Source organism: Chiloscyllium plagiosum, unplaced genomic scaffold, assembly GCF_037043375.1.
Source record: "Chiloscyllium plagiosum isolate Xiang-an unplaced genomic scaffold, Cpla_swu_hap1 HiC_scaffold_2, whole genome shotgun sequence".
Lineage (NCBI taxonomy): Eukaryota > Metazoa > Chordata > Chondrichthyes > Orectolobiformes > Hemiscylliidae > Chiloscyllium > Chiloscyllium plagiosum.
Genome location: NW_028270140.1, coordinates 72,824,312 through 72,849,576, shown reverse-complemented (window position 1 = coordinate 72,849,576; position 25,265 = coordinate 72,824,312). Strand labels below are relative to the sequence as shown.

At 37.9% G+C, this 25,265-nt stretch overlaps 1 long non-coding RNA gene across 1 annotated transcript in view; it reads right to left on the bottom strand.

The window, feature by feature from the left end:
* The window catches only part of LOC148151917 (uncharacterized), a 39,475-nt gene extending 14,457 nt beyond the window's left edge, over nucleotides 1-25,018 (bottom strand). The window contains exons 1-2 of the long non-coding RNA XR_015759113.1: nucleotides 24,931-25,018; nucleotides 9,825-9,944 (exon numbers count right to left, since the gene is read on the bottom strand). This is a non-coding gene — a long non-coding RNA (uncharacterized LOC148151917). The remainder of the gene's footprint in view (nucleotides 1-9,824; nucleotides 9,945-24,930) is intronic.
* Nucleotides 25,019-25,265: the final 247 nt, after the last annotated feature.

Genomic DNA, 25,265 nt, shown 5'->3' with positions numbered 1-25,265 from the left:
GGAAATCATTAATGTGTCTAAAATCAGAAATGGCCTTGGAAACCTGCTCAGAAACATCTCCATAAGAACAGTCACGGCCCACACTGCAGCCTCTGCATTCACATGACTCATTAATGGGTTCAATGAGACAAAAGGTTTCTGACCCCTGACCTGTCACCTCAAGGCTGCCTCCATGTTACTGCAAGCCTCCCAGGGAGCAGTCTGATTCTGGGAGAATCTCAATGGCATCTACATCTGTCCAAATGTAGGTGCTTACTCAGAATCATAGAATCCCTACAGTGTGGAAGCAGGTCAATTGGCCCATCAAGTCCAATTGACCCTCCAAGAAGTATCCCGCCCAGACCCACCCCCCCGTCCCTATCCCTGTAATCCTGCACTTCTCTTGGCTAATCCACGTTGTTTGTACTTGGTCCTAATTAGATACTTTGTACTATTTGAAGGCGAGCTGCTGCTGAGTAGAGACCAGCTCTGGCAAGCGTACTTGGAGTTGGGAACACAGGGAGAAGATGATGCTTGATGCACAACTTTTACAATATTCCACTGACATCACCTCCAAAGCCATCTCTGTGAGCTTGGGAAGATTCCACTTAGTCAGTGAGGAACTATTAATGTCTTTAACAGTTTTGAAAGTAGTTACATTACCAACAGGGATTAAATGTATCTCAGGTTGCTATGAGAAATGAGGAAAGAAATTGTGCAACCTCTGACCATCCTTTGACTTGTGGATGCTAAAATTCCAATCCTTTCCATTCCAATGCCATTCCAATCCTTTGACTTGTGGATGCTAAAACCATAACTGTTGTTTAATAAGGGAAGAAACGATAAAGTTCATAAAAATGCAAGTGCACTCTCAATGGTGAGGAAATTCTTGGAAGACATTCTAAAGGAAAGCTTTTTAAAAAATTCATCCATGAAACATGGGATTCACTGGTTGGGCATCATTCATTGCTGATCCTTTAACTGTTCTTAAGAAATGAGCAGCCTGAGGTAATGGTGGAGGCGAGTACAATTTTGTTATTTATGCAACATTTGGACAGATACATGGATGGGATAGGTATGGAGGGATTTGAACCAAGTGCAGATAAATGGGACTTGTTTAATTATGAAAACTGATCGGCATGAGCAAGTTGGGCTGAAGGGCCTGTTTCCATGCTGTAAACCTCTATGATTAGATGATTCTATGATTCAATGAAGATGGTGGTCAGCTGTTCCCTGAACCATTGCAGTCCATGTGTCACCAGTCAGGGATGCTCACAGAGCTGTTTGGGAGGGAATTCCAAGATTTTGACCTAGTGACATTGAATGAATGGTGATGCACATCCAAATCAGGATGGGGACTGGCATGAGGAGGAACTTGCAAGCACTTGTGTTCCCATATATCTGCATAAAGCATCATTTAGAAAGACACAAATTAATCAAAGCTAGTTAGAAAAGCTTTCTTATGGGAAAAACTCATTTTGATAGTTTTTTTGTTATGCTAACAAGAGGGTGTTGATGGAAGAAGTCTAGATGGATTTTAACAAGACATTTGACAAGGTCCAAACTGGAAGACTGTTCAGCAAAAAGCTCATGTGTTTCAAGGGAAAGTGGAAAGTGTCAGCAGGGAGATAAAATGCACTGATTAAATCACATCTAAAATGCAGCGCACATTTCTAGTTATGGCACTGCAGGAAGGAAGTAATTGCACTAAAGAGGGTGCAGAGGAGATTTATGAGCATATTGCCATAGATAGAGAATTTCCACAGTGAAGAAAGCTTAGGAAATGTGGGAATCATAGAATTCCTGCAGTGTGGAAACAGGGCCTTTGGCCCAACAAGTTCACACCAACCCTCTGAACAGTCGCCCACCCAGACCCATTATCTTATATTTACCTCTGATCTATGCACCTAACTGACATATCCCTGAACACGATGGTCAGTTTAGAATGGCCAATTCACCTAACCTCCACATCTTTAGATTGTGGGAGGAAAACGGAGCAAACCCACACAAACACGGGGAGAATGGGCAAACTCCACGCAGACAGTCACCTGAGGCTGGAATCAAACCCGGGTCCCTGGCGCTGTAAGGCAGCAGTGCTAACCACTAAGCCACTGTGCTGCCCACTTTGTAACTGAGGAGGCAGAGTTGGGATTTAATTGAGGTGTATTAAATTACAGGGGTGTAGATAGAATGGCAAGGCCAATTCGTAGGGGCATACATTTAAAGTAACAGGAAGGAGCTTTGTAGAGGAGTTGATAAACTTGAGATGAGGGTCCAGAACTCATGGCTTGCAAAGTTGGCTGAGCTATTTATCAGTTAAAAAAATACTTTGCTTATCTATTGCAACTATTGTAACATACAGGGCTAGTTCTCAACAGCTAAAAACAACAACATCTTATATTTGCACAGCATCTTTAATGAAATAACACAAGGGAAAAGTTACAAAACAAACCAGCTAAAATGGAATTAGTATGGATAGCTCTTTTTTTAATCTGGCACAGACAAGGTGGCCTGAATGCTCTCTTGCTATGTCATAATGTTTCAATGTTTCTAGGTCTGCAGTAAAGGTGAGTGTTTGGGATGAAGGTGTGGAGATGATGATAGTTTTGTTTCAGTATGGGCCACTAACTCTGCTTGTCAGCTTATGTCATCTCCTAAAAATGATGAGCAACAACATAATCAGTTGGATTGGGATTAGTAGCCCATCTAACCCTTCGCTTTTTGCTTCCCTGCTTATATTCCTCCTCTTCCAAGTGCCCATTGGCATCATCAGATAAAGAGAGTTGAACAGCTTGTTCCTCCCTTACTTAACTATGAACATAGAAACATAAAATAGAAGCACAAATAGGCCCATTGGCCGTTTGAGTCTGCTTCACCATTCAGTATGATCATCCAACTCTGTACCCTGTTCCCAGTTTCTGCCCATACCTTTGATGCCTTTAGGCCTAAGGACTATATCTAAGTTCTTCTTAAAACCATCTAATGTTTTGGCCTCAACTACAATCTGTGACAGAAAGTTCCACACACTCACCACTGCCTGGGTGAAGGAATTTCTCCTCATCTCAGTGCTATATAGTCTATCCCATATCCTTATACTGTAGCCCTTGTTTTTGGACTCACCTGCATTTACACTGTTGCGTCCTTTTAAAATTGTATATGTTTCTATGAGTTCCCTCCTCATTCTTTTAAACTCTAATGAATGTAGTCAGATCTGATCCAGTCTCTCTTTTGCCATCCCAAGAATCAGTCTGATAAGCATTCTTTGCACTCTATCCATAGCCAGAACATCCTTCCTCAGATAAGGAGACCAAAATTTCACATTACACTCCAGTTATGGTCTTCATTCAGATTATTACCATTCAGATAATAATCTGCCCTCCTATTTTCACTCCCAAAGTGTATAATTTCGCATTTATCCACATTATACATATCTGCCACTCATTCAACTTATCCAAGTCACACTGAAACATCTCTGCATCTTCCTCACAGTTTATCCCCCCATCCAGCTTTGTACTGTGTCCCAACTTAGAGATACCATGTTTAGTTTCCTCATCCAAATCGTTACTGCATGTGGTGGATAACTGGGCTCCAACTATTGATCCCTGCAGTGCCCCATTAGTCATTGGCTACCACCAGAAAACAACCCATTTATTCCTACTCTTTGTTTCCTGAATGCCTGCTAGTTCTCTATCCATGCTTGTACACTATCTCCAGTCCCATGTGCTTTGATTTCACATGCTAATCTCTTATGAGGAACTATTTCAAAATCTCAACTAAATGATAGCCACTAGCTTCCCATTTTCAATTCTATTAGTTACATCCTCTCAAAATTACAGTAGATTTATCAAGCATGATTTTCTTTTTCTCAATGCATGCTGACTCTATCTGATCCTGCCATTGTTTCTGATATTAAATTTTTTATATTGCTCTCGAGCATTTTCCCCACTACCAATGTCAGGCTAACCAGACTGTAATTTTTGGTTTTCTCTCTACCTCCTTTTTTAAATAGTGAGGTTAACTAGCCAAACTCTAAACCATTGGAACCATTCCAGACTCTGTAGAATTATGAAAGATGACCTTCAATGCATCCATTATTCCCAGGGCCTCTTTCTTAAGTATTCTGGAATGTAGATTTTTGGGCTCTAGGAATTTATTGGCCATTACTCCCATCAACTTTCCCAAACAATTTCCCTAATGATACTAATTTCCTTTGGTTCTTCCTTCCCACTAGACCTCAAGTTCCCCGATGTTATTGAGACAGTATTTTTGCTTGCCTATGTGAAGTCAGAACCAAAATATATATTTAATTGGTCTGCCACATTTTCTGTTCCCATCATAACATCTCCTACAAAAACAGAAGTTCTGGAGAAGCTCAGCAGGTCAGGTAACATCTGTAGAGAAATCAGACTTAACGTTTCAGAGTTAACCCTCTGAAGAAGGGTCAGAGGACCTGAAACATTAACTCTGATTTCTCTTCACAAATGCTACCAGACATGCTGAGCTTTTCCATGAAAACAGTAATGTTTTTCAGCAAATAATCACCCGTAACAGTGGTTTCCAGTATGAATAGGTCTGGTATGTAAGTATCATGACAGTTCCCAGGGAACCTTGTGTTATGCGACATGAACGCTTTCTTGGAGTTGCAAAACAGCTGAAAATTAATAGGATATATTCCCTTGCAGTTGACAAATGCTTCTGTTTCATCCAGGGTGAAAACATTGCCACTTGTCAGAAGCCTTTACGAAGCCAGACAGAGACATTAATCTGCATATTAATTCATTCCATCTATTGCCACCTCACATCCAGATTACAAACCTCCTAGACTTGGTGAACATCCCATCCATCATCTTCCTTATGTATTTGTGCAATGGACTATGCCTCAGTACACCTGGATATTGGAAGGTCTACAAATAATAATGAAATCTTTCTTCCAGGCTGAATGGTGAATTTTCATCCATTATTCTAAATCTTGTTTTCAACTGAGATGATCATCTTTCTCTTCTACCTGTTTTAATGAATTATAAATTGGATGATACGTACCAAGGTCAAAATGTCTCTCTTCATTTCCTGAGACAGATTCCTCCCGTTTACTTATTTCACAAGCAAATTATATAATCTTTAAGTATTAGAATAAAAACAAAAAAATGCTTAAAGATTCTCCCATAGTCTATGTCAGCATTGTTGGTATTTTTATCATCTAATAAACAAAAAATCTGTTTTGTTCTCCAAATGTTTGTTTTGGTTCTATTATCTCACGTACTTTGCAGCCCCTCTGCTGGTAGCAATAGATTTCTATTCAAAGAGACTATACATTTCAAAGACATGATTTGATGAATTATTAACATCGCATCTACTCCTCTACTTAAGGAACTCACAATTGGCCAAACTCATTCCAACTACTCCCAATGCTATTCTATAATTATTTTATGAAATGGCAGTGCAGATAAATCCCTCAATATTTCATATATGCCACTTCAGTTTAATAAGCATCTCACTTGGGATGAGTATTATCTATTGAGATGCATGGATTCAAAATCTTTCAATGGAGTGAATTTTGTGCTGGGCCATGGTTTCCAGCCCTTGGCTGAAACATCGAACATGTGACAAGGCTGTCCAAGATCCCAAAGGCTGCACTGTAGCAACTTAATGCTGAGAGCAATATTCTGTGGCTCCCTCTGGAGAAAGTCCTACCTTAGGGAGCTGTCATCCAGTTGAAAGGTCAACTGTTCTGTAGTCCCAGAAATGCAGGATAGGGGCAGTGGTCATTGTTGAGAGTATAGGCTGTCTGACCATACTGAGGAACCCAGTTAAATTTGAGGTCAAAGGTTCTCAGTGGACCTACAAAGGAGATGACCAATCTTGCCCAACACTAACCCCATGCAACTAAAGCTTGCCACATGGTGTGGACCTACTCCTGAGGTGGGTAAAATACAAGAGTTCATGATGTAGCCCTTGGTTGTTCACTTATGAATGTTCAAAGGCTGAAGAGTAGACCACACATCTCCCTTTCCTACTTTAAAATTTCAGACAGGTCAGGGTGGAGGGCAGGAAGGGCTTAACAATGAATCATAGGGGCCAGCAACGTTTGATCCAATGAGTGAATCAGCCTGGATATTCTGAGGGAAGAATATTTTTCAATTCTCAATTTGTAGTATCACAATTTTATTTTCCTTGCAGACATTAATTCTTTGTCTCTTCCCTCCGCTTTGATTTTTCTTTTGCTATGTATTGATTCCAAGGACATTGGTCAGCCTCTGACACCTTGTCCTTTCTTCATGATAGTCAGCAGACTATCTTACCATGAAGGGCATTGTAGCTGGGCCTGAAGGAAGTCTTCAAAAATCAGCTAGAATGATTGTTCTTGATCTTTATCCAGCGATCTCAGCCGGAATGTCTTTATGTGGAAACACCAACTGAAGTGGTGTCTGTTGTGATACCCCATAGTGAAAGAGCATTGCACAGTTTGTCATGCAATCATCATACATGAAGAATGATGTGAAAACAGAATGCATTTGCAGTCATTAGAAAAAGAGAAATTGGACAAAAATCTAGGGTGAAGGACTTAGGTTAACTTTTATTATATCTTCATTTACTTGAAATTTCCTGAATTCTCTCAAAAGTTGGCATGCAAAATATTTAATACTTCCTTTAATCCTTACTTAAATCTCTGAAGTTTAGGAGATGGGATCGTTTGGGTGCTTTAAAAAATGATTGGTTTTTTTGACAGTTTTAAAACACAGATTCTGAAGGTGAACAAAAGGAATGCTTTTTCCCATAAGAATCAATTTATAAATGTGTCTTGCAGAAGGCTAAAGTACTATAGGGATACAGTTCACATTTCTCTCTTGATGGCACTGTCAGCAACATCATATTGACCTATAGTATATGACAATTTATAGTGTCTGTAACAGAGCATTTCTTTTGCATCTCCATTTTTTTATAGGTATATAATTTCAAAAAAAGCAATTTCTCAGGTAAAATGTCACATGTTAGATGTACATTGTCCCCTATATTTTGTTTCCATGGTGACAGACTCTGTTAGATGACTGCTTTCTTCAGCTCCTTCAAAATGATTGCATCCTATTTTTCCATCACATTACAAGAGGCTGTTTTCATTCTCACTTCCTGACCGTATTAAACGTAAAAAAAGATTGAATTACTCTACTGTACAGTCCAGATCTGATAAGGATTTAAAAGGTGATATTGATGTACTGGAGACAGTTTTTTTTTTTCTTTCTTCTTTCTCTGAAGAAAGCCTTCGAATTTATAATGAATTTGACTTTTATATTGACTGTTCAAGTAGTCAAGTAGTATTTCTACACCCCAGGGTAAAAATGGCATTTCTCCCACTCCATTGATAAAGTAATATTCAAAACATTGCTTTGTTTGGTCTCTGCAATTTAATAATGGAAATATTCCTCTCGTGATGTGTTACACCAGATAGTTCAGTTATGAAATCATTGTTTTTTTTGTCTGCAGACACTCAGAATAAGGAGTTCATGTTTAGTGACTGACTTTGTAAATTAATAAAACTTTAGTTAGTGTGATGTTTCATTTCTGCATTTAACAATGGACAAGAAATCTATGCTGTCCACAGAAACTGAAAGAAAATAAAATTGAATTTTTGTCATGACATAACACTGTGGTTTGAGGACTGAAGAAGCACTTATGGTTGAATGTTCTATTAAAATTAATGCAGTGCAATTTTTATAGTTCTTTTCTTCAAACAATTTTATGATTTGCAGTTGTTCTGTATATGGATCCAAAATTATTCTTTTATGATCTTACATCTTTCTCTGGTTACATGTGTATGTGATAATTTAGGCAATTTGAACAAGATGTAAGAAAACTATAGAGGAAATATACACTGTAATCAAAAGGTTAATTCTTAAAGGGTCATATTTGTTCTCAATAACTTTTATTTTGAGGTGTTATGTTTTATGTTTTTTTGTGTCATGAGCAATCAATGTTGGCCCTTCAATAAATCCCTTTAATCTGAACCTATTCCAATCTCTGAATTTTCACACAAATTGCGCCACAACCACTGGCACTCCTATTACCAGTTAAGAGATTTCTATAGCTTTCAACTAAGAGTGGGGAACTGCAATATTAGTCGCAAGCTGCAAAAGTACAACAGATAAGGATATGATCTCGGAGAAAAACAAAGATTATGGAAATTAAAAAGTCAACACAAAGCTTTAAAGCGTGTTTTCCAGGAGAATCCTGTATACATACAAGATAAATGTCTCTGCCACTCCACAATCACCTTTCTCGCAGAAATGTTAGCACTTCCAGAATATGTGTGACTTCTGAATTACAAGTGTCAAAATGGAATTCAGCAAGATAATAATAATCAGACATTATATGAAAATAATGGCATCCATTGAGTATAACTCAATTCACTAATTTTAGCAACAAAAATAATGTAACAGTAAAGTGGGGAACACCAAAGTAACATTTCTAATATTAAGGCTCAAAATCCCTTTATCAAGTATAAACTATTTGGTGAAGTATAAAATTAAGAATGAGATTCCAGTTTTTCATTGTCGGTCACATAATGGCAATTACTATTTCAATCAATCTATATGTAAATCAGAATATTTTGTTGCCTAAACCCACCCAAAATTAAAATAGATAATTGATTACACAGATAATCTATCATCCTATTCAATATACAGGACATGAGGGCTGCAATGAAAAGTAATATCTTTAAGAAATGAACCTAATGATAGTGAGGCACTGAGGCACTCGTGAGTTATGTTGCTTGATGTCACAAGTGGTTTATTTTTCATTACCAATGATTCTGTGTCATGCATTCTATTTATACAGTGGCCCATGTTTAATATTGTCTTGCAGCTAGTGTTATTCTGCTCGTTGCATCTGCCGAATGTTCATTGGTGCATAAGGATGTAATTTAATATTCATTTGTGCAGTGGCATGGAGTAGTGCCTGCGGGGTATACAAATTATATTATAATGTGGATTCTGGGTGTAAACAGATGCCTGAGCTATCATCTTTTATTCTGTGCTGGGAAGAAGTGCCCAGCAATGCCACTAGAAAGTTAAAGGGCCATTCCCCTCTTTTCACATCACTGTTTTGCAGTATAAATATTTATAGGGAGGAATGTAGCTTTATCAACTTACTTATGTTTAATTCATGATATGCATCGACTTTAGAAAGGGTTTTTTTGGTAGAAAAAACACAGATTTGGAACCATGGTAATGGCATTATAGTTTTTACTTCTCAGCAGTTATGGTGGGTAAATAAATTCTCATTTATGCCAAGCTAATTTTTGATAAAGGCATAACTGTTTTGCCAAGTAATGTTATGCTTGGATGAATATTGCATTTGGATCAACATTTCTGTAAAATCTAGCTAAAAGGTATTCAGTTAGAAAATTTTTGTATCATGCTTCATTTAATCACTCATTCAGTCCAAATTTAACAGAAATAAACAAAGAAAAATGTCAAATATAAACCATAAATTCTACCCAAAAAGTTATTAGTTTTGTAGGCTATAACAATGCCTTCGAGTGCCGGTACATGTACAAAATCTAAATAAGCTACTTTCAATATTGCACCAAAGAGATATTGTTTAATCCCCTATAAAGTATAAAGGTTATACTGGATTCAGCAATTAATGATAACCTGGAATTTATCAGCCTATTTGTCTTAAATGGATCAGCTTTCCATTAAATGACAACCTATTTCCACTTTAAAAAAGTCATTGAATGTCCTTTGGAGGAAAGGGAGAGACAGGAGGAGTGGGGCGAGGCTTTAATATGAGAAATCTCAGTGAATGGGAAAAATTGTCAGTGGGAAAGTATTAACTAATGTCTTACATACCTTTACCAGATGTAACCACTGTGAGAAGATACTGCAGAAGGTTTGATTGTGTTGAACGTGGAGAGACATCATCATGACTATAACCATTCCCTGTGCCAGTTACTTTTTCCCCATAATCACCTAGAAAGAACAACAGAATTGATTGGATTAGTGTTGTGCTTCTTCATGTTACTCTCTAACCCAACCTCAAGACTGAAGAAAGCGGAAGAGTTATATTTCACTGAGGAAGCACTAGTGTCAACAGGATGCCAAAATAATCTTGTAAAAAAGCTGACACCAAAAGAAGTGATCTTGTAGCAGTCAGCTTGTCATAAAATTCCAACTGGTTCCCTAATGTCCTTTAGGAAAAGAAGGTATGAATTAAGAAGTGCGGGTCTTACCTCACACCTATAATGCATTGTCTAAACTGACATGTCATCTTTTTTTCATAAAACCTTGAGTTATCTCAAGAATGTGACTTGAAAGAAGTTCTGGGATTTACATACTAATGAACTAAAACCTGCAATCCATTCTAAAAGATGAAAGACTTAACAGCAGTCAAGGTTTGTTCAATATATTGTTTCAATTGCTCGACACTGTGATATTTTGCTATTAATTCTATGTCTTATGATCCTGCACCACAGCTACCTGATGAAGGAGCAGTGTTCCAAAAGCTAGTGCTTCCAAATAAACTTGTTGGACTAAACCTGGTGGTGTGTGATTTTTCACTTTGCTATATTAAAGATTACAGTGGTCCACCTAGTTTATCATTTACCATTCTCATTGTTGCATGATACAATGATAATGAATTTATTGAGAAATCATAGCTGTTAATCTCCATCAATTAGTCTACAACTTACCCTGGTATGAGAAAAATCACAGTGTTATAGAACCTTGAGAACCATTGGTGTAAAACAATCACTTTTTTTGTCTAATATATTTTGGTTATATCATATCTCAAACGTGTCATGAACTGTATCCTAAAATATTACTTTCTGAAAAAAAACAAACTCATTTGCATTTGATTGAGAGACTGCATTCTTCTGAGTGTCAAAATAACTTCTTATCCTGAAAAAAATGCCTTCTATTACATCTGAATCTCACAGTCTGATTTCAAGCAGGTAATTTTGACGAAGTTTGTTGGTTATCATAACGTTAGCCCACCTAGAGGTGTTGAATGAAGAACCTGGCGACTTAGCTTTTGAATACGAATTACAGTAGATACAATTTCATGGAGCAGTACATGTTGGCTCTTTCTATTCACAACCATTTATATGCAGTGCTCAGTCTGGAACATGGTTCACACTTTCAGGATGGCTCAGTCAGAGTGAGAAAGACACAGAGTCTTGTATGTAGCCAGAATAAGAGGAAGGCCCTTGACTTTCAAAAGGCAAGAAGATCATTTCAGGATTAGTGGTGCTGGAAGAGCACAGCATTCCTGATGAAGGGCTTTTGCCCGAAACGTCGATTTCGCTGCTCCTCGGATGCTGCCTGAACTGCTGTGCTCTTCCAGCACCACTAATCCAGAATCTGGTTTCCAGCATCTGCAGTCATTGTTTTTACCAAGAAGATCATTTCACCCTATACTCTCTCACCGACTCTCTTTCCTGAAGCCTTTAGTGTTGCTCGGTCTGGATTTCTGTCTTCCTCCCATTCTTCATCCAGATAAAGGAGGGGGAGCATCTGGCAGGGTGACGCAACCAATCGTTCCTTTTCTCCTGATTTATGTAATGGCCGCATCTATTCTTTTTAAGTAATCAGAGAATTTCCAGAATAAGTATTGCTGAAATGTTTGGTCAGATCTGGACAAAGTGTTCTAGAAAATCTCCAACTGGTTCCAGAGATCTTCATCACTACTTCCTGAAATGATAAGCATCCCATTAGGTGGCTCTTGAAATCAACACCAACACTGTGTTTACTCCCAATCAACTGATCAGTATTAGGAAAGTGTGTTAATTGTGATATTAGTCACTTAAGCCATGCAGCCTCTGTAATGAGTCCTAATAGGCTTTTTATGTAGCAATCAGCTGCTTAATGAGCCTCCGAGTGACAGCTTATAGAGCTGAATTCAACTCCTTTACCAAGGTGGTATATAACGTTAAACACAAAGTGGAGTTATTTTTTCAGCTCAAGACCCAGTCTGGCCAACCTAGAGGATGTTTAATACTTAGAAATACTGTGAAAGATTGGTCCCTTTCTCTGCTGAACTTTCTACCTAATCTATTCCTGTTACTCTCTCCTTCCTCCTTTCTTAGTTACTCACTTCCATATGCATGTTTGCTATAAACGGTGTCATATTGTACCAGAGCAAATAAACAAATGAGAAGTTCAATACATATGTTATATTTGTTCTTAGAGAGACACATAAAAATAAGAATACGTTTATCTTTGGGTAGAAATTTAAAGCAAAACTCCATCTACATTCTTGGAAAAGATCCAATGATAAAAGGTAAAAAGATATTTTTCCGCTTGCCCTGGCCAATTTTGTTTTTTTTATACATCAACTTGTTCAGACATGTTACGTGACACTTCTGGAAAAGGAAGGACTTGAAGCCAGGCCTCCTGACTCAGAGGCAGGGACACTATCTAGGGACAAGTACCCTCCTGGCAAATCGTGACCCTGCATTCGCTGATTAACTGATATTACTAAAATAATAGTTTATCTAGTCATTATCACATTGCTGTCTTTGGGATCTCATTGTGCCTAAACTGACTGCAGTCTTATGAAAGTATGATATTGGTTGTAAAATGCTGAGGTCACAGAGGGTGCTATATAAATGCAAGTCTTTTTTAGAAGAATTAGGGGAGGTCAAATTAAGGTATTCAAGATGATAAGACGTGTGGACAAAATAAACATGGAGCAGATGCTTCTTCCTGTGGACATTCTAGGACGAGAGGTCCTCGTCTTCAGATAAATGGTAGCAAATTTGAAACAGAGTTGAGGAGAACCTACTTCTCCCAAAGGGTTGTGAATCTGTAGAATTTGCTTCCCCAAAGTATGATGGATGCTGGGACAGTGAGTAAGTTTAAGGAGGTGTTTGACAGATTTTTAATTGGTAATGGGTTGAAGGGTTATGGGGAGAAGGCAGGAAAATGGGGGTGAGAAGCATATCAGCCATGACCGAATGTCAGAGCAGACTCGATGGGCTGAATGGCCTAATTCTGCTCCTATATCTTATGAACTTATGAACTCTATGAGAATGTGAAGATGAATTTGCAAAAGGAAATAATCAGAACAGTTAATTAGACTGAAGTAGAAAGAGCAGCTTGATAATATATATTCCAGACCTCGAAGGAAATTTAAGGAGGAGGTAATGGAGGCAATGATCATAACTTTCCAAAATAATTTGTTACTAAGAATTATTCTAAAGAAATGAAGTATGGCAAAAACTGTTTCATTGTTAAGAAAACGATAAGTCAGCAAATTCAAGGGCAATCAATTTTACCCCAATTGTGAGTTAACAATTTATAACGTAAAGTGAAAATAGTGAACCCATGGAAAGAAAAGGATAGCATAAATTGGCAAAGAATACATTTTGCTTGACTAGTCTAATTTACTTTACCTGTGTGGTATATAAGGATAACACAGTGTATAAAGAAAACACAGTGGATGTTGGATATATGGATTCTTAGAGCCTGTTTGATAATTTGCAACATGTCGAGACTGTTGTGGAAATTGATGCAGCTAGTATCAAAAGGAAGGATAATAAACAAAGGGACTACATTAAACAGGTGCTTTGGCTTGTTACAAGGTAGATATTGCTGTGTCTCTGAGATTATCTTACCTCAATAGTTTCCTGCTATTAAAATTAATTGAACCTACAGAAGAAGGAGTAGAATGTAAGAAAGTTCAGTTCTTCAGGTCGGATCAGGGTTACCGTAGTAAAAGGTGTTGATTAATTGAAAAATGTATATTTCTCCAGCAGCATACTGGGTAATGTGTACTGTTTGAGCATCTTCTCAAGACAGAAGTTGATGGACAATCGAGTCAGCCTCCTACTTATTGACTTTAGCTCTGCCTTCAACACCATAATTCCAAATAAACTCATCTCTAAATTCCGGGACCTAAGTCTCTGCTCCCCATTCTGCACCTGGATCCTTGACATTCTGACCAACAGACTGCAGTCAGAAAGGATGGGTGATGATACCCTCTCCATGATAATCCTTAACACCGGTGTCCCATAAGGCTACGTAATCAGCCCCCTACAATACTCCTTATATACACACAACTGTATGGGCACATTTTGCACCAGGTTCATTTATAAGTTTGCTGACAATGCCATTGTTCAGGTTGGATCTCAAAGAATGACAAGATGGAGTACAGGAACGAGATAGAGTGCTCAATGCCACTGTGTAAAGACAACAATCTCTCCATCAACCTTGAAGCTGGTCATTGACTTCAGCAAGCGGAGTGGATGGTACGCCCTTGTCTGCATCAGTGGTGCTGAGGTGGAGATGGTTGAGAGCGTTAATTTCCTGGGAGTGATTATCACCAACAATCTGTCCTGGTCCACACAAGTTGACACTCCAGTCAAGAAAGCGCAGCCATGCCTCTACTTCCTCTGGAGGATAAGAAAATTTGGCATACTCATAAAATCGGTTACAATTTTTTAATAGATATATCATAGAAAGCAATCTATCTGGATGCATCACAGTGTGGTATGGCAACTGCTCTTCCCAAAACTGAAAGAAAGCACAGAGAGTCATGAACAGAGCCCAGTTCATCACAGGAACCAGCTTCCCATCCACTGACTTCATCTATACTTCCCACTGCATTATGAAAGCAACCGACATAATCAAAGACTCCTCCCACCCCAGTTACACTCTCTTCCACCCTTTTCCATCGGGCAGAAGATATAAAAGTTTGTATAGATGTATAAACAGATTTAAGAAAAGCTTCTTTCCTGCTGTTATCAGACTTTCGAATGGACCTCTTCAATGTTAATTCTGATCTCTCTCTCGACCGTCATGATAACTGTAACATTGAATCCTGCACTCCATTCTGTGACCCTGATGTACTTGTACGGTATGATCTGCCTGTAAAGTATGTAAGACAACACTTCTCACTCTATGTTAATACATGTGACAGTAATAAATCAAATCAAATCGGGGATATGAAGGTAGTGTGGGAAGGTGGCATTAAGGTAGTTGATCAGTCACAACCTAATTGAATGGCAAGACAGGCTCAAAGGGCTGAATGGCCTTCTCCTGTTCCTATGCTTTGAATAAAACAGATTTTAAAGGATCCAGCATTTAAGAATCTCTCTTTCCAACAACAATACTCTTACCATTGCTGCTGAGTGTTGACTACCTTCTCCATACCCCCTTTCAAGTGACACTTAACTGTGTGAGAGAATGCAGTTAGCAAACCAGTCACATTAAATTCTGCCAAAATATCAACTTGCCTGCTACAGTGGTATCCGATGAACCCTATGTCACCTGATCTGTAGCCAAATCTTGAGAGTCAAAGACCTCTACTCTCAGCTTTCCCCTAAACCCTGGCTTGCAGTCAAAAGCTACATGTCTGGTCATTGTCAGGGAATAGCTTAACAGGCCAACAGGCAGGGGTATAGAGAGTTAGAAAAATGACAACAGCCCCCTGGATTGGACAAAACATAATTACAAGAAAACTTGGTATACTATTTTGGAGGTCAAACTTTGAGGAATCAGTCATCAAATCATAATGGTGTATAGGACAAAATGGCGATTTGGCCTATTGTGTCTATACCAACTCCTTGCTAGAGCAATCAAAAACTAATTTTATTGTTTTTATCTGTCCCCATGGTTCTGTATTTTCCTGTTTCAAACGTTTATCTACACTTCTCTTACAAGATGGAATGGTTTCCTCCATAACTACTCCCTGTGGCAAATTCTTTCACAATCTAACAACTTAGTACATAAACTACTTTCTCTTTAGCTCTTTCCTCAGTCTTTTAGTGACAATTTTAAAGTGATGACCTTTCAGCCCTGATCGTCCAGTGAGAGGCAACAGTTTTTCACTATTTACTCGATCAAAACCTTTTGTAATTTATATTTTAAAAAAACACTATTTACTCCTCCCTGGACCTTCTCTGTACCTGTTAGAACTGATGTAGTGTGGTCACAATCAAAGCAATTTAAAAAAAAGTTCATGAGTGTGAGCATTTTAGGCAAGGTAAGCACTAATGGTCTAACCCTCTTGAGGTGAGAGTGGTGAGCTGACTCCTTGATCCCACAATGCATGGTGTCAGGTACACTCACAATGCCACTGGGAAAGGAATAGCAATATAGTTCCAAGTCAGGGTGCTGTGTGGCTCAGAAGAGATGCTGATGGTGTTCCCATCTGCCGTTCTTGTACTTTTAGGTGAACAAAATGATTAGGCAAGATCCTAAATGATAAAAGATCATTTTTGGGCTAAGGTCTAAGGAATTATTTTTCCCAAATGTGCAATAAAATTTCAGAGCGCTTGGTATATTCTAATGTTCTGAAATAATTTTACAGCATTCAATGAGGACAATCTAGAATCTCTGAATGAGCACAAAGAGGTGGCCTGAATGGTCTTTCCCATTCATAATTATCTAATGGCCTTTGTACTATGTTTTGCCTGACACTTTTTAGAAGACAATGTGTAGACGATACTCTCGGATTTAAAAAGTGCCTTGTCATCTCTTTCAAAACTAATTAAACAAATTAATTAACTATAAATTGAGTGGATTGTTCAGCTAGCAAACATGACTATCCATTTTTGCACAGAAATAGCATGAGTTAACAGCGGCTTCCTCTGTAAATAAAATTGCAATGATTGAACAATGTGGGGTGAACTTTAAACAAAGGAAAATTGTCCTTGATGTTAATAGATAAGCCCAGCTGCGATCTCCTAGCTGCTTCTTATTGAAATTGAGCTATTATAATTTGCCATTGCAGTCATGAAAATATTAATTCAATTAAAACAGAATGCACCTAAATTGTATCGTTTTCTTATATAATTATTTTTCGCTAAATTCGTGGGCTGAAATTAGTATTAGCATGTTACAGAAGGTGAATATGAACATGTTTTTTCTAATAATTGACTGGAGAGGGCAGTGTAGAGCTAAATCTAGGCCTGACCCAAATGAATGAAATATTTTGTATACTTATTTAAACCAGAAACTATATTGCATATTCAAATTAAAATCTAATTATTTGGGGATTCTACATTTCTTTATTGTTAATCTAATAAGGTAAACTGTTGAATAATATCTATTTCAATTATTGCACAAAAAAATTGCATCCTGGAATAGAAGTTTCAAAGCACCAGTAGCTGGAATTTGACTTTACCAGTCATTGTCAACCAAACGTTTAGAGATTGGGATGAGAAGCTCCTCTGCATTGTACACACTAAGTCATTGTTAAGAATTGTTGATGCAAAAAAATGGATGTAATCATAGGGTGAAATCTTTAAAACACCAACAGAATTCAGAAAACCAAAGAAAACAATATTAATCTAATCTGTTACTGCTGAATGACCCAGACAAAACCTGCTCACTGTAACAGAAGCGGGGTTAACCTTGGCTGTATTAATCAGCTAAAGAAGCAACACTCCTCTGACTCAAGATCTTTTTGAAATTATTGAACCTCTTTACTGGGGCAAAATTAGCACACATTGAGAGTACTTAAATAAGATGAAATTAATTATCAAAATTTTGAAAAGGTGATTGAAAGTTTTCACTTATGTTGGTATATATTTTAAAAATTGTCCAGTTACCTGCCCTTTTCCAACTTGTGAGAAAAGTGGCTGATCTCCTGACAGGAAAACCAAGGCAATGTTGAGATGGGGCTGGGGGGGTTTCCTCCATTTGTCCTAAAATAGGACACATTGGGCTGGGGATGAGGAGCAAGGGGATAGCCAAGAAAGCCAACCATCTTGCTGTTTGCCTCCAACCACCTCACTGCCCTGCAACTCAACTTAACTCCATGAAACCTGAAAAGCAATGGACTATATTCCATGATCTTTTGGAGATCAGAGCTCCAACAATATTCTCTTGGATCCATTGACTTCTGACCTCTGTTTGGCCAGCAGCTTAGGTAGGGATGGACCACAGCACTCACCCCTGTGATTCACTGAGAAGCTCTTACCCTCCTAATTGGAGTGTGTTCGGGCAAACTTTCTGAATAGTGGAAGCAGAGAATCAGTCACTACTGAACATACCCATCCACACAGTTTGAACACGAAAGCTTGGCCTTGGTGTGACTCCTGTGGCTCCACATTCTCTTTTCAAGATCCTCTAGGTGGTGCTGCAAGCAAATTATGGTTACTGGACTAGTATACCAAGTTTTCTTGTAATTATGTTTTGTTCATTTCTGCTTGGATTAAAATGCAATCATGTGCAAATGCCTTTCCTATTCTGCTGTCATCATGTGGCCTTTACCATGAGGCACACGCACTGTAAGAAGACATCTTAAGTTCACTTCAATAAAGACCTCAAGTTGACCACAGTTCTGCATTGTATACATGAAACACGTTATCAGATCATTGCAGAGTTGTAAACAAAAACTGCTACTAACAGAGAAACACAGATATGGTCAGACTTGTGCACTCTCATAAAAGAAAAATGAAAATAAAAGAGACCAGTCTCAGTTAAAGCACTGGTTAAACAAAAATGGATGCAGCTTTTTCCCTACCAACTCCTGTTGAAATGACAGTAGATATGAAGCCAAACCAGACTTTTTTTCCATGAACAACGGTAGAATTATGAAATAATAATAGATTTGTTCAGTAAGTCAGAACAGTTACATGTTGCTACACTGTTATCACAGGTGTTTCAACTGAAGAGCAGAAAAAATACACAGCAGAGATCTTAAAACGTTTGAAGGCACACTTTAAACCCAAGTAAATATCACTTACAAATGGTGCAACTTCAATATTAGGGACCAAGGTAAAAAGTCCATTGATCAATATGCAGCAATATTAATTCAGCTCACAGAAACCCGTGAATTTTCACAACTAAAAGATTAGAATTAAAGATAGAATTATCTCAGGCAAGACATCATACAGTGACAGCATGACTGCTAAAAGAAAAGAATCTGACCCTTGAAGAAGTCATAAACCTGTCCAGGAGCTATGAACTTATAAATCAACAGCTATAGTATGCACATGGGAGAACAGTTGTATTTATTCACAATATGGGAAGGCAACCCAAACCTCTCAAGCACAATAATGTGCATCCACTTAAATCAACAGAAAAATTAAGATCGAAGGACCAGTTGCAAATATTGAGGCAATCATCACTTAAGACAGAAGAAAGCATGTCCAGCATAGAAGAAGTGTTTTAACTGCAAGAAGCTAAGCCATTTTTTATACATGTGTTTAGCTGGAAGCAAACGAACAATCTTATAAAGATGGTAAAAATGATTTTGCAATAAAAATGTTAGGCAATACATCAGACAAAACCAACATGGATAACTAGAGAGGTGTCAGACCAAAAATAAGATGGTTCAGTTGACAGCAGGTTGGCAATGTCAAATTTAAAGAAGAAAATGGTTTGTAACTTTTGCAATGAAAACAGCAGAATGAGAACATCAAGTGAATGTGAACTGCCAGATAATCACGGATGCTTCATGTAACGTATGAACTGTGCAGACCTGAATAAAATTACATCAGGTGACAATCCAAAGGTGAGTTCCTCAAAGTTGAAGTTGAAACTCTGTGACTGAATGATATTCACTGAACTCCAATCTACACTACATCTGGTAATCAGATATTAGACATAAAGCTGAAGCCACTTACCTCAGCAGAAACATATTGAATACTTGGACTAATAACTCTAAATGTTCCAAAAGAGAATTACAATGTTTCACAGGCCACATCAATTGACAAACAGACAAAATGTACAGCACAAGACAGAAAGGGGACACAAAGAAAACTTGATGCTGAAGTTTGGAAATGAAAAGATTGTCTGCCAGACACAGCTAATGCAAATAGAAGAAAGAGGTACCAAAGGCAACAGCATTACTCAGCAGAATCAGCTGGGAAGAGTTTGAAACTGAATTAGACAGCATATCATTCCAACCAATGGATGGAAAAATGCACATTATCATAAGGCACTAATACTTTAAAATCCATAATTTGTCATGTGTGTAAAAAGATATACAAACATTGCTAATGAAAACAGAAAGTGCTGGAGAAACTCAGCAGATCCAGCAACTTCTGTGAAGAGAGAGATATTTCGAATCCAATGTCATTATCCTTTAGAGTCACACTGGGCTTGAAGTGTTATTTCTGTTTCTCTCCACAGATGCTGTATGACTTGCTGGGTTTCTTCAGCACTTACTGTTTTTATTTCAAATTTCCAGCATTTTTGATTTTATAAACAGTTGCTAATAAATGAGAACAGTCATCTGTGTATTTGGAAACAAACTCAAAAAGTACTTGACAATACATGCCATGGTTTTTGTATAATTAGCGGATATTGGATTGAAATCCAACTATATACAAATGTTTTTGCTAATTTGCTGTAGTCATACTACTATAGGCAGCCATCTCAGGTTTCTCTCAAGAAAGACTTCACATTGAATATGTTGCTGCATTATATGCATGGAATAATTTCATTTTCTTTTACTTTTCTTCATCATATTTCTGTCTCAGTGGCTCAAGATTGCCCTATTGCTGGGTCTTAAATCAACTGCATTGCTTGTTCATTAGTAAGACTTGGCCATCCTTTGAGAAATTGAGAAATTAAGAGTTTGAGTACACTAAGCCTATATATTCCTGAGAGAGTTGAAAAATGAGTGATTATCTTGTTGAAAATTATAATGCTTCCTAACAGATTAAATGGGTTGTTGCTGGGAGAATATTTTCTTTGAAAGTGAAGTCTAGAACCAGCGATCACAGATTCAAAATAGAGTGTTGGTCACTTAGTGAAATGAGGAGAATGTTTTTCATCAATGATTTGTGAATGTAGAAATTCAGTCTTTAAGTACATTCAAGACAGAGTGTGCTAAAACTTCTGATTCTCAAGAGTTTGAAACACTCACATGACTAAACTCAAAACATTGAAATTTCATTGTTTATGTTTTTGCAGGTCTCCATGTAACTGGTTGACCGACTGCAATGCAAGAGTAAATCTGGAACCCACGATGTTCATGCTCATAATAAATAGATTCTAGCTTTTAGTGAACAATCTAACAATCTAACAAAATTCTTTTACGTCAGCAGAACCATGAAACATCAATTACTTAACTAAAGAAGACTAGTAATCAACTGCTATAATTAAACTGAACACCTTTGGAATTTGCTGTAGCTTGTTTTCTTCTCAGAAATCATTATTCACAATTTTGTTTGAGTAGTAGGATGTTATGTCCCCATTTTGTAGATCCGCATTACATCTCTCTTAGCAGTGAGTTGAGTCTGGATAGAGGATGTTTCACATGTTGCTGTTGGTGTTATTAGAGACAAAACAACTGCAGATCCTGGAATCCAAAGTCGACAAGCAGGAGGCTGGAAGAACACAACAAGCCAGGCAGCATCAGGAGGTGGAGAAGTTGACATTTTGATATAACCCTTCTTTTTGAAAATGTCAATGTCTCCATCTCTTGTTAGCTCTTGGTGTTGTGGCAGTTGATATTGCTAAAGTAATGCTGTAATGCTGTTGATATTGTTAATTGTATATTAGATAGTGAAGTTCCTGGCATTGTTGACAATTCTTTTTTCCAACTCAGATTTGGTCAAATATGGACTTTGACCCTTCTCATTTGTTTACCAGTTGCAGTCTTGATGATGTCTGAACTTGGATTTTAGCTTCACTGACAACTTTTTCTGAATTCCAGGTGTTTACAAGTGGATTCTATACATATGTAATTTGTATTTATAGCAACTCAAGCAGGAATTGTGAATGCTTGTGAATTGTTGGCCTTCTATCTACACATCAGACAGTTGTCATCTGATTGCTCCTGGTCATTTGGAGCAAGCATATTGCCTGGCAGAGTGTTGTCTTTGCTTGACGCTCAATGTTTTGTGAGTGTTTTCTTAATCAGCTCGACATGTTTTCTATAAACCTGTGTACTCTTGCGTAATGTGATGATGGCATGAGGATTTTGAAAATGCATGGTGTTCAGCAAACCCTTTAATATTTCAGAGGGTGCATTGGTTTCCATTGTCACAATGTTTTTCATTCAGAGGTCCATTGCTCAGTGAACAGAATACTTTCTGCTGAAATTGTTGCTGGTCTCAAACCTTTCCTCTTAAGTTTGCAGATGATACAAAGATAGATGAAGGAGCAGGTAGTATTAAAGAGGTGGAAAGGCTGCAGGTAGAGACAATGGGTAAAGAAGTGGCAGATGAAATACAATGTGCGAAAGTGTGAGTTCATGCACTTCGGTAGGGAGAATAGAGTTACGGACTATTTTCTAAATGGGGAGAAAATTCAGAAATTTGAAGTGCAAAAGGACTTGGGCGTCCTGGTCCAGGTTTTCCTTAAGGTAAACCTACAGGTTGATCATTTTGAGAGGACTGGAATGTAAAAGCAGGGATATATTTCTGATGCTTTATAAAGTTCTGGTCAGACCCCATTAGAGTATTGTGAGCAATTTTGGGCCCCATACCTCTGGAAGAATGTATTGCCCTGGAGTGGGTCCAGAGGAGGTTCATGAGAATGATCCCAAGAATGAAAGGTTTAACATATGAGGAACGTTTGAGGATTCTGAGAGTATACTCGATGGAGTTGAGACGGATGAGGGAGGATCTGATTGAAACTTACAGAATACTGAATGACCTGGACAAGTAGATGTTGGGAAGATGCTTCCATTGCAGGAGAGATGAGGACGTGAGTAAAGGGAAGACCTTTTAGAATGGAGATAAGGAGAAAGTCCTTTAGCCATGTGCCACTGGCCATGTCTACAGACTGAAATATTGGAGACATGTACTTTACAATAAAACTATTTTTGTACTTCATTGTGTGTAAATCCCCAAATGAGCTGATCTAACAGTATTTCATTTGTGTTGTTCAATTTATATTTTCTGGCTGCACATTTCAAATTTGTTAAGAAACTGCCAATAGTCTTAACTGGCTCTTATCTCAAACATTAAAACTCCTTATGATGGATCTGATGACTTGCATTTGGCTGAGATGTGTGCTGAATTTTTCAAAAATCAACTTCTGAGTTTCACAGTTCTCACCCATCTCACAACTATCAAAAATATGTAACCTGTTCTCCTCTACCTAAAAAAGAATGTAGTTAATCCATTCACCTTTAGTATTGCCTCTTAGAAAGTTAGGGAATATCAATCTACACTTTAATTTAAGCTTCTCAACTATCTCTATTATACCATCAGCCTCCCAATTCACCATGGGTTGGAACTAGCTGGTCATTGCTGCTGCAACAACTATTTCGTTTTTGTACAATTCCCTCAGTTTTTCTTTCGACTTCCAGCACCAAATCAGGTTGATCTTTCTCAATCGTATTCGACATTTAATCCATTTCAATAGTTTGAGTCTTATTCACAGACCTCTGCTGTCACCATGCTATATTTTCTGGTTTCCAGAGTTCAAAATAATCACAATGAAAGACTCAAAATGCTGGAGCTCCTTCAAGTGTCTTTCCTGCAGCTTTCAGTGTGGTTATTACACTGACACAACTGCTGAGAAAATATGGCACATGGTATGTACATTCTCATTGTAATTAATTCCTAGCTTGTTTTCCATAATATGTCAACATGACAGAGATACGCATGAGCTTCATTTTGGCTCGAAAGAGAGCTCCGGGTAATACTATACATACTGGACAAGAGGTATCGGATTATAATGGAAATGTGAAGTTGAATTAGGTCATCCATGATCTTGTCAAAAGGCAGAGCAAAGTTGGAGGATGGTATAACCTTCTCCTGCTTCTTATATTTTGTGTTTTTTTTTAGATTAGCTCTTTCCATTGGCTGCCCATCATCCGCAGAATTACTTGGGAGGGGTGGGCATAGTTTGTGGACATAGAGTAAGAGGTTGAGAGGCAGACACTACACCTCAATTCCTTTTGCTTCCTTCTACTTGTCCTAGACATACTTTTTTTGCTGTAAGTGCTTTATGTATCAAATTGTGGGATTTTTTTTTAGTTTGTTTCAATGTTTTGCCCAGCATTATACAGTCAACTAAGCGTTTGAAAAATGTGCATGCATAAAGAGACCTTGTTGAAAAGTCACTGAAGGTTAACATGCAGGTGCAACAAAGAAGGTTAATGGAATATTAAATTTTATTACAAAAGGATTGAGTACAGTGGTAGTGAAGACTTGCTTCAATTCTATAGGACCTTGGTTAAACCACACCTGGGGTTTTGTGTGCTCTTTTTGTCTCCCTACCGAGGGTCATGAGTTGCACTTGATTGCAATGAGAAATATAAGGATTTTGTGTAGGTAGAGGGACAAAGGCTAACATGGACAGCAGGAAGCACATTGAGGTGGATGCATAAATTGACATGGCATAGGTTGGCATAGATGGGACATGGGGAGTGTGTGGGAGTGAGGAGATGTGAGGGAAGAGGCTTTGAGGGCTGTTCTTGATCTTATTGTTTTTTTTATTACAAAAGGGACAAAGTCACAGTACAGAGGCGGGTGTTTTCAACAGCCCAGCTCTGTATGTGACAGTGTGATGATTTCTAACTTATGGGGATCAGGAGACATAACAATGAGTGACATTTTCTGACAATAGAAGTCAGCTATAAAAGAAGCTTAAAGGGTGCAGTTTGTTAATCTTCTTTCTTTCAGAAAAGAAAATCATGACTGGAACAGTGAAGCTTTCTTTTAAAAGAAAGACAGATGTTAGATGATGATATATCCATAAAGAAATATATAGGAATAAACTTGTGTGAATATATATCACAGGTCTTTCATTCACTGTCACTTAGCAGTCATCTGCTCAGTAACAATGTATCAATTTATCAGCCACATGGAGATCTAAAAAGAAATACACTTAATGAGCAATTTGAGTCTAAACTGAAATGATTTCCAATGTTTGGGAACAACAAGACATGACAATGGATTATGTTTTCAATGCTTTAAAGATTTACTTGTTGGACAAAAGGGACAGGAGTGTCTTTCCAAACTCCAAAGATAATTTCTAGTCCTTCCTTCGCTTTCACAGGACCACAAAGCTTTCAGCTTCATCTGCTGTGCCTATCATTTACCTTGATTCCCAGGAAGCTACCTGTTGCCATGTCATTTTTCATTTCCACATGTTGGCTTTCATTCATTTGTGACAGCTTTGAACAGCTTTGAAATCTGGTGGAAAAAAAAACCCAAGGATTAAAATGAGCCATGGCTTCTCACTGATCTTGATATTCACCATGTCCTCTTTAAAACACACATGCATCCTAAATTCAAATCGGAATTTACATATTTTGTACAACTTCAGTCCTTCATTTCAGATGCCTTTCCTTGACTTATGATGACCTTAGATATCAATAGACCTTCAGCGGTAATTATCCAGTAATAAGTGAATAATTCAGAACACAATCTATCT